The following is a 10,356-nucleotide window of genomic DNA, read 5'->3' on the forward strand; positions in this document are numbered from 1 at the left end:
TGAACCGATGTGCAGCCAGAAGCTGAGCCAAGGGGAGAGAGAGGGAGTGCATCCCCATCCCCCAGGCTGGCCTGGGCTTCCCTGAGACTCTATCCTTACAGAAACCTCCTTGTTAGAGGATGTCTGCAAACACTGTTCCTTGCAGTCAAATAGTTTTGGATACAGAGCACTGAAAGCTAAAACTTGTCCCAGCCCAGAGCCCCACACTGCATTCCCTGGAGGGCCCAGCACAGGGCAGCAGCTGGCACCTATTGGGAATATCCACAAGCCAGGTGCTTTCCATGGCCATTGTGTACAAGTTTCCCAATAACCCTGAAAGGTGGGAATTATTATCCCCTTTTATACAGAAGTGAGGCAATGTGCCCCAGGGTGTCTGGCTGGTTAGTGCAGAGCAGAGACATAAACCTGGGTATGCCAAATCACTTCCAATGGATCTCACCGGAAACCAATTATGCAAAACAGAGCAGAGTGGAGGTCCCACTGTGGTAAGGGAGTAGGGGGCTGCTGCTTGCCTGTCCCGAGTGGGGACCAGGTGTGAGAGGAAGGCGGACTTCCATGGAGGACAGCTCCACTTGGACTCAGGCCCTGAGAGATGCTGCTGAAGAGGCAGGGCCCACAGTCCACACACACAGTGCACTTGGAAGCTGAGACTGGAAGCTATGATTACTCCCATTGCTGTCATTCAGGCTAAAGAGCACTTGGTGAACCACATGCCTGTTCCTCTGCCATCCAGCATGGGTTCTCATAATGCCAGGGACTCATATCCCTGATCACAATTTTCAAATATGTATTATTTGAGTGATCCCCTCTTTGGAGTCTGTCTCCTCCTCAGACTGTAAGCTCCCTGAGGGCAGGAGCTTTGCCTACTTTGTTCCTCATAATATTCCCATGCCTAGCCAGTGACTAATGAAACTAGGTGTTCAATGAATAAGTGGGAAGGAGAAAGGGAGACAGTGTCCCAGAGTAAGAATCATTACATCATCTTATAGATGGGGAAAGGAAAACTCAGGGAAGGGAAACTGACAGGGGTCACAGAGAGTGACAGCTTATCTGGACTAGAACCTGGCCCAGAGTCAGGAGAAAGGACCCAGAGAGAAAAGTAGGAGTGAGATTCTAAGATGGGTGAGGTATGAGCAATCATAAAATAAATGTATAGATAAATACAAATGTATAAAATAAATGTATAGATACAGACTGGGTGTGGAATGAAGGAGCGGTGAGGACACACTGAGCAAAGCCCCCTCCTGCAGCTGAGACCACACTCTGGTGAGGAACAGCCTCCCATTCCAGTGGGAGCAGGAGGAATGAACAGTGACGGCTCTCTCTCAGGCCCTTAGTGGCAGTAGATGGGCCACAAGCTGGAGATTGCAAAAGGCCTGCAGGGTCTCAGTACAGGGGCTGTCAGAAATCATGCTTGCCCATAATGTTCCTACAGAGAGAGACAGATAAGCTTGTCCATCAATGTGGTCAAAGACAATTATGACTGGTGGTCATGATGGACTCTAATTTTCTACCCCAATGAGACAAGTCTCCCTTTTGGGCAGGGCACCTGGTGTTGGAATGGATCTGGCTGTGTGGCAAGGACATGCCCTCCTTGCCCTTCACTGTAAGTCACCTGGTCTAGGGGCCCACGACCGTTCTGAATGTTCTGAATGAAGGCTGGGGACTGGAAGCTGAGTGAGGAATTCCCAAGAATACTAACAGTAGAAGCCAACATTTATCGGTCACTTGCTCTGCACCAGACACTGTGGTGAGTGCTTTGCGGGAATGATCTGACTTACTCCTTACAAGTTACATGGGCGACTTGCCCAAAGTTACACAGCTGGTAGGTTGCAGAGCCAGGATTTGGACCCAGGTCATCTGGCTCCAGACCCCATGCTGTTAAAACCATGCACTTAGCCGCTTTGACCAGTCTCTACCTCAGCATATGCCTTGTGTTTCAACATGATAAAAAACTCAAGGACTGGTAGTGCCTAGTCCCCATTTACAAAAGCCTTAAACCAGGGGACTGATTTTGAATGTGTGTGTGTGTGTGTCCTATACCATGAGCTGCAGCTTGCCAGAAAAAAAGTGAGCATGTGTGTTTGTGTGCGCGTGTGGGAGATGGGGGGAGAAAGGGTAGGGAACCTTCAGAGCAGAGGGAGGAACACATGGTGAGGCCTGGAGGGGAAGGAGCTTGGGCATCTGGGGAAGAGAAAGGAGGTCAATATAATCTCTTCAGAATTCTGGGGAGGTGACAGGATTGAGTCACAGAGGCTTCCTGAAGGCTGAGCCAGGTCCCCTGACAGCCACACAGTTCACCTCTGACCAGGGTGCGCACCTGTTCCCGGCCCATCCACAGGGAAGGGCATCTCTGGGATTCATTTTGGGCTCATTATCAGGGGCCTCTGAGGCACCCCTGCCACACCTGCCCTCAGCCTAGCCCCATTCTAATCCTCTGAGAATGAGGGTCGAGGGCACAAGGATCGCCAGTGATGCGGGGGGTGGGACGGGGAATCCCTATGGCCACGCCCCTCCCATCCCTTGCCTGGCAGCCCCAGCTGGTCGCCTAGGAGACAGTGCCCGGTGCACTCTCATTGGCCAGCCGCGGCTCCAAGGGCAGCAGCGAGACTTCGGGAGGCTGCCCTTCCCCCCCCATATCCCCCCTCGCACCCGTGCGCGCGCGCGCGTGTGTGTGTGTGTGTGTGTGTGTGGGGTTGGGGGGGGTCGGTGAGCACTGAGCACAGGGGCCAGCCTGGCTGCGCTGTGATTCCAGGAAGGAGGAAGGCCGCGGCATGGAGACCGGCATGCGTGCATGTCTGTGCCTCTGTATGCGTGCAGGAAGGGGCTGCTCTGTGGGTCTGTGCATTCGTGTGAATGCAAGGGTGAGAGTGTCGCTTGTAAGTGTTCCAATGTAACAGCTATTTATGTGGTGTACATTGATGGTTTGTGCTTGTATGGGTGCCCGTTAAAAGGTTTTGTGTGGACCCGAATTGCTGCCTGGCTTTGTGGGAGAATATGTGAGGCTGTACATATGCGAGCTCCTCCGTCTGCCCACTTGTGCTTGCCTGCACACAAGGGGCATTGTGTGTGTGAGCATAGAGGTATGCATACTCATCCTAAAGAACAAGCCTCGGCTTCTGTCTCCTCTGTTCCCACACCTCAAATATTTCCTCCTTAGATTCTGAGATGTGTCCCTCTCATGCTAAAGCACCCACCATAGCTCCCCATTGCCTGGTGGTGCGCTACAGAACACCTCAGCTTCCCTAACCACCCACACTCATCCTGCACTCCACATGAGCAGCAAGAGCCAGAAGGAGGGGGCAATTCTGTCTCTGGCACAGGGGAGTCTTCAAGGGCAATGATGGAGTATTCAAAGCAGATTTTCCTCATCCTAAGCCAGGGGAACTGGAGCTAAGGGCCTGGGGACACTTGCAAAGCTGGTGCCTGCCTTTGATCTCCTCTCTCTACATGAATGGTTACTGTCCCTTCACCCGCCACTGCCTTTGGAACACTGGGCTCCGTGGCTTCAGGGTGCTCCCCAGGTGTGGTCCTCGACTTCCCGCAAAAGTGTTTGGAGAGTTTTCTATTGTGGGGGTTGGGCTGGAGGTCAGCTGGAGGGCACAACTGGGACCTGGGAACCCATCACAGGCTGTCCTGGCCTCTGCAGCCTTTTGCCTCAACACAGAACAATCCCCCATCTATCCCGTACTTCCAGCAGTCCTCCTGCCTCTGGGTGACCCCGGGAGCCCATCAACCTTCCAGCGTCCCTGTCCCTTCCAGGTGCCCCGCAGGAGAAAGGGAACATCTGTCCTCCTGGCTCCTGGCCAGCCAGGTGCCAGCCAGTGGTCAGGCAGTCCTGCTTCACAATTCTGGCCGCAGGGCTTCCCCACAGTCCCTATTTCCCAGCTGGGGGCTCCGCCTGGACTCCCCATGGGCAGAGGGCCTTGTTATTTCCCAGAGATCATCTTGTCTGTCTGGGCTCTCGGAGCCTGTTGTGTCCAACTCTGGCTGTACAGAGAGGGAAAGTGAGGCAGAGGGGCAAGGACTCCCCCTACATGGTCGATGACTGGCAGGCTGCCTGAGAAGGACACAGGAAGACTCCAGAAAGGTGACCTCTAGGTGGAGGTGAGTGACTGCTCTGATGGCAAGGATCCTGGGGGTTTTGGACATCCTGGATCCGGATTGAGCTGCGCTTGAGAAATGGGCAAGAGGTGGTCCTGAGGTGGCCAGGGTGGGGCAGGCGGATGGGTCAACAGACCCTTGCTCTGTTCTAGGTGACTGCATGGCGTGGAGAGGGGGATTTATGGGCCCAGGTATAGGGCTGGGCCATAAAGGTTGTTCTGTTAGAGAGGCTGTGACTCTGCCTTACTTTGGCAGTAGCGTGGGGGCAGGGAAGTTAGATAGGGGACACCCCTGAGGCCTGGGGTGAACCCTGAAGCTGGAAGAGTGTGAGAGACCCAGTGTAGGCTTCTCCTAGGCCCTTGGGAGGGGTCAGTCCAGAGATGCTCAGGGTCTTATACAAGATCACACCACCTCCTGGCACTGAGCTGTGGACAGAGCCCAGGAAAACAGATGCCGCGAAAAAGCTTCCCCCAGCCCCAGCTCTGGGTGCTGCAGAGGGGCAACTGCATGCCTCCTCCCATCCAGGTCTATTCTCTGTGCCCTTGGAATGTCCTGCAAGAAGGCTGGCAGGCAACGAGGGACGAGGCTTTCCTGTGCTGGCTCTCTCCTCTTTACGACACCATATTTTTTAATGAGCTATGTAAATGTCTGCAAGTCAGACAGCAAGGGCAGGAAGTCAGAGTCTCCAGCTCCCGCCCCTGCCCCGGGGAATGGGTGTCCCCCTGGGGCCAGTCTGACCTTGTGTTTCCCATAGGAAGGTTTTCTGGATTCCATGGAAGTGGCCACCTCCCAGTTGAGCTGAGTCAGAACTGGTGCTGCTGCTGACTGACTTGTTTTGTGACCTTAGGCCTGTCACAAAATGCTGTACTTCAGTTTTCCCTTGCTGTACCTCAGTTTCCTCATTTACAGAATGAGTGCACACAAGGGGCATGTTGTGGTTTCTGAGGCTCCATGGCTTAGCCATGCAACCTTGGGCGGTGGCTAGGCCTCTCTGAGGTTTGTGGTTCTCATCAGCAGAATAGGGAGTCATGCTGACCACTGCCTTTAGGCTGAGCTTGGACCCCGGGATCCAGGAGGGATGAATCACGGGGAGGGCCCGCCTGTCCTCTCTCCTGCCTGGCTTTGTCTTTCTTCCACCTCCAGCTTCCTCCTCCTCCTCTGTTCCTCTGGAACACCCTGCCACTCCAGCCCCAGGACTGGCTGTCTTTGTGGCTGTGTGTCACAGTCCAGACAGGGAGTGAGGGGGTGTAGGCAGTGGGTGTACAGGGAGAGCCAGACCTTGGGTCCCTGCTGGGGTCACACCTAGGGCATGGAGAGGCCTCCTGGGTTGGCCTGAAGGCTGGGGTAGGAAGGAGCTGGGGCTGAGCACTGGGGCATCCCTCAGTCTCCGTGGCCCCTTCTCAGACACCAGCACTATCACCTGGCAGGATGACAGGGCTTGGGCTGGGGCCACAGGATGAGCCATAATAGGCTTAGGGGAGGCTGTAAATCCCTTTCCAGGCTGAGCAATCAGCTCTCTCAGGCAGGCAGAGGCTGGAGCTCTCAGGGGAGGGCCCTGTCCTCCTAGGGATGTGTTGTGTGACTGCTGTCCTTAGACCCCTGCCCTGTGGTCCCCAGTGGCCCAGCAGGGACCAGGCCAGGCCTAGAGTGCCAGTCCCTCAGAGCAGGCTGTGGGGCCTCGGTCTCAGGGCTCCACAGGGATGCCAGGTGGGCTGGGAGCCAGGACAGGGGAATCAACTGGCAGAAGCTTACAGCATGCCCCCGCCTCCATGTGGACCACAGCACACCCTCCTCCCCTACCTTCCACAAAGAAAGGATGCTGTGCCTACTTCACAGATGAGAAGCCTGAGTCTGGAGTGTTTCCGGCCCAATGTGGTGCTTTGTTTCAGGGAAGTATTGGCATCCTAAGTGTGAATCCTGGAGTCAGCACCTACCTGGTGGTGGGCCCCAGACAGTCACTTCTCAGTATTCTCATCTGAAAGGGAGCCTGTAAGCCCCCCCTCCTGGGATGATGAAATAAGAGAAGGCACATAGAACATCTGGCCTGGGGCCTGGCATGAACCCTCGATGAACAGTAGCTATTGTGGTTATTGCTGTATTTCCCCCGTACCCTCGCTATGGAAAGGGCCTCAGACTGCACAGCAAACTTGGGTTCGGGTCCTGGCTCTTCCCTTACCAGCTGTAGATCGCTGGGACAGTCACCATCTCTCTCTAGGCCCCTACTCCTCAGCGAACCATACAGGGCCGTGCACCCATGAGTGGTTCCTCAAAGGAATAAGGCACCACAGAGGTCCCTGTGGAGGGTGACTTCCAAAGGTGGCCGTGACAGCTCTCACACCCTGCGTGCCCTTTTGCGTGTGACTGCAGCTTCCCCTAGTGAGAGCTGGGCTCTGTCCTCCCTCTCGTTGAATCTAGGCAGATCTGAGACTGCCTTGGCCAATAGAATGCAGCCAGTGTAGTGCTATGGGTCTGCCTGGCCTCAGCCTCGAGAGACCTGGGAGCTTCCATTTATGTCATCTTGGGAGTGCTGAGCTACCCTAAACAAGTCAAACTAACTCAGACAGACCATGTGGAAAGAGAGGAGCCCGTGGCCCTGCAGCCCTTCCAGCCTCCCAGCCGAGGCAACAGACATGGTCAGAAGCCATCTGGGACCTTCAGCAGCAGTGAAGTCTCCCCAGTCGATGCCACACAGAACTAAGATGAGCTGTTCTCATCAAGCTCTGCCCAAGTTCCAGAGCTAGGAACAAATAAACAGTTGTTTGAAACCAGTAAGTTGTGGGTGTGGTCGTTGTGCAGAAGTAGATAACATCCAATCTTTCATGCTTTCTGCACCATCTTCACCCCAACTTGGCTTGTGCAAGGTTGAGCTCCTTGGCCACAGCTGATTGGACAAGGGGATGGGCACCTGACTTGGCAGCCAACTGATTGGCTGGTGAGTGACCATCCAGACTTTTTTTTCTCTGGAGACTAGGAATGAAGAAATCAAAGGCCTTAGCCAGCCAGCCTACAAAGAAGGCTGGAGCTGGGGGTATTTGAATGGCAGCTGGGGGTGACTTTCAGTCCTGTACAGGCTCTCATGTCATCAGAGGGCACCAAGTTGGAGAAAGAAGCAGGAAAGGTGATAGGCTGTGGAAGCAGGTTCTCTGAGGGTTCCATAAATCACTTAGCTCCAGCTGGACTGTGCTCCCTGTTCCTTGTACCTCATGAACCCTGACTTCAGGCCCTAAAAGACTCAAGGGCTTTGGCCAGCTGGTGATAGAACTTCCCCAGGGACTCCTGATACCAGCCAGGGGTCTACACTCCTCCTCTCACCCCTTCTCCCTTGCTCTCTGTGACATGTTCCCCTGCCTCCTTGTCATCCAGGGCCTCGGGGCACAGCCACTCTCTCTCCTGGGCAAACAGGGTTCATGGGCTGGAGTCTGCTTCTATCCTCCCCACACAGCTCTGAGGCCTCCAGTGGCAAAGCAGAGGGTATGGCTAGGTTTGGTTTCTACCCCAACCCATTTGGCATTCCTGTTGTGTCCCACAGTCCCTTACCCTACCAGTTCTTGAGTTCAGCCACCACTCCCTTGCTTGCCCATAAAGATGTCATGCTAGTAACAGTAGTCATTAGTGTACCCAACAGGTGCCACACCCTGTGTTGGTGGGGACTTTACAACACTGTCTTCGATCTTCCCAGACACCCTGTAAACATAGGATTTAATCCTACTCTGCATGTGGGACACAATGGTGGAGGTGGGATTTGAACTAAGGTCAGCCTGACTCCAAAGCCCATGTTCCATCTGCCATTCTGCTGTGTGACTCTAGGCAGGTTACTTTCCCTCTCTGAGTCTTGTATTCTGACTTGTGAGGGGTAAACCAGGGAGGGGTCCTGATACTCGCTGCTCCCTCTAACACTCATCTTTTTGGTGCCGCCCTTGGGCGGGTCCACTTGAATGTCGAGGGTGGGTTCCCAGTCTCAGCATCATTTCTGGTTCAGGCATGTTTGCCTCATAGAGTAGCAGGCCTGGAGGCTATGCTGCTCTTTCAGTCTCCTGGAAAGCAGGCTGGACTCTCAGGATTCAATATCTTGCCTTTTCCCCAACAGCTTCCTCCACCCTCATCCCCTTGGCCCCAGATTAAAAGGTGAACAGAGCAGCTGGCTCCCAATAGGGTTTGAGACAGCAGGGCGTCCTGACTCCACCACCCCATGGGGTCTGAGGCACAGCAGGGCCATCAGGGCTCTGGGGGAATGTGGGTGGCCCAGGAAGGCTGTGGCCCTCCAAACCACCTCTGGGCTCAGGTTCTAGCTGTGTGTGTGCCAGGGCAAGGCAGTATCTGCGCCTCCTTTCCCCCTCTCAAAGGCTGTCCAGGCATGCAGAAAGCAGCCTCTCCAGTCTGGCTTCCCGGACAATGCCCTTTAAATCCAGCAGTGCTTTTAGCAGCAGTTGAGTTCATAACCCTCTTCCACAGATGAAGGTTACACAGCTTGGAAGGGGCTGCATCAGGACTAAAACCCACCTGGGCTCTGCCCAGTCCCCAGTCCTCTCTGCTTGGCCAACCCAGTCCACGGGCCCTGGGCACTCACCTTCCCCCAAACTGATCCTGGCCCCATCTGCAAACAACCTAGTAATTTTCTCGTGTCCTTCGGTTTCCTCAGGGGGCTGTTCTCTCCCAGTAGCCAGGAATAAATTGGCCCCTTGACCTCCCTGCTCTTACCAGCCTTGAGGCATCCCAGAGGGGTTAAGAACCCATATAAGCTGCCTCCTGCAGAGGACGGTGCCAACTGATTTTCCAGGGCTGGGATGATGGAGGGGGCCTGTGCGCCAGTCTCTCCTGGGAGGAGGGGCAGGCTTGTGGGGTTCTTGAAGACTCATGTGGCCTCCTGTTGTATACAGACCCAGGGACCCCTCCCCCTGTCCCTCGTGCTCCTCTGAATGCTCTCCTGCCCAGAAGTGGCTCTGAGAAGCCTTGAGTCAGTTTTAGAAGTCTATGGCTCTGGGAGTCTGGAACCAGGCCCCAGATCGGTCACTTAGAAGCTCTGCGACTTAGGATAAGCTGCCACCCTCTCTGGCCCTCCCCCTCTGCATCTGTGTAAGAGTGGGGTCATCATCACCATTGCCAGTTGTAGAGGACTGACTGAATGGCAGGCACTGCACCGATCCACAAGCCAACCCATGTGCCTTCATTTCATCCTCCTAATGACCCGAACAAGTGTTTACAGGTGAGAAGTCTGGGGCTCAGAGGAGTTAAGTAACAATGCTGAGCAGCTGGTAAGTGCTGGAACTGGAACTCAAACTCAGACCTGACCTCAAACCTTACAGCCTCATAATCACCAGTCTAGGCTGCCCACAGGGACCCTCAACAGTTGCACATCAATAGTCCAGGATCCTATGGGCAGAGGATCCTGTTTCTTCTCAGGGGATAAAGCCATAGTTCAGAGGGCTTGAGCCTCCCCTAGAACCAGGGACAGTCTTAGGTGGTGGTTGGGAGATGGGGGAGAGGGCAGGCTGGCCCAGCTATGGCTACCAACTGCTTCAGCTGGAACCAGGAGGCAACCAGCCTCTCAGAGATGCCTTTAGATTAAATGAATGAATAAGTGATTGAGTGCCAACTCCATACCAGACTCCGCCCACCACGCCATCCCACCTGAGGTTTGGTTTAGAACGTGATAGGCATGTAGCTGTGTGAGTTTGGGTGGGGGCGTGGGCTCTGGGAAGAACCCTGGTGGGAGGAGCTGCATCCCAGAAGTCTCCTGCTGTGAGGGCTGACTTCCCTATTGCTCCCGCTCCACGTTCAGCTGGGTCTGTGCCCATTGATTCTTACATCGTTGGAGTTCTCCCGTAGCCTGAAGAATGAGCAACAGGATCACCCTGGGTCCACTATGGGGCTGAACCCAAGGAGTTCCCAAGGAAAGAGGGAGCCCTGAGGGGAGAAGCCAGGCCTCCCTGAGCCCGAAGCCCTTCCTTCCTGACAGAGATTGGTTGGCCTACTGGCCCAGCTTTGTGGGTCAAGGTCCATGGCCGATGGGAAACTTACAAGGTGACTGCCTGGCAGTCAGACCCACCACCAGACCAGAGGTGAGGGACTCTCTATGCCCACGGCCTCAGGATCGCCTTCAGGTCTAGAGCCCCCCTCTCCAGCCAGTGCTGCCGGCCACAACCCCAGCTGCTATCCTAGGAGGAGCCTCTGGAAGTCCCTGGAGCGCCACTCCCCCTGACACACCCCAGCCCTACCCTCATGAAGGGCCCCTCGGCAGCCCCATCCCCCACA

The sequence above is a fragment of the Rhinopithecus roxellana genome, chromosome 5 (assembly GCF_007565055.1).
Source record: "Rhinopithecus roxellana isolate Shanxi Qingling chromosome 5, ASM756505v1, whole genome shotgun sequence".
In the NCBI taxonomy this organism is placed as follows: domain Eukaryota; kingdom Metazoa; phylum Chordata; class Mammalia; order Primates; family Cercopithecidae; genus Rhinopithecus; species Rhinopithecus roxellana.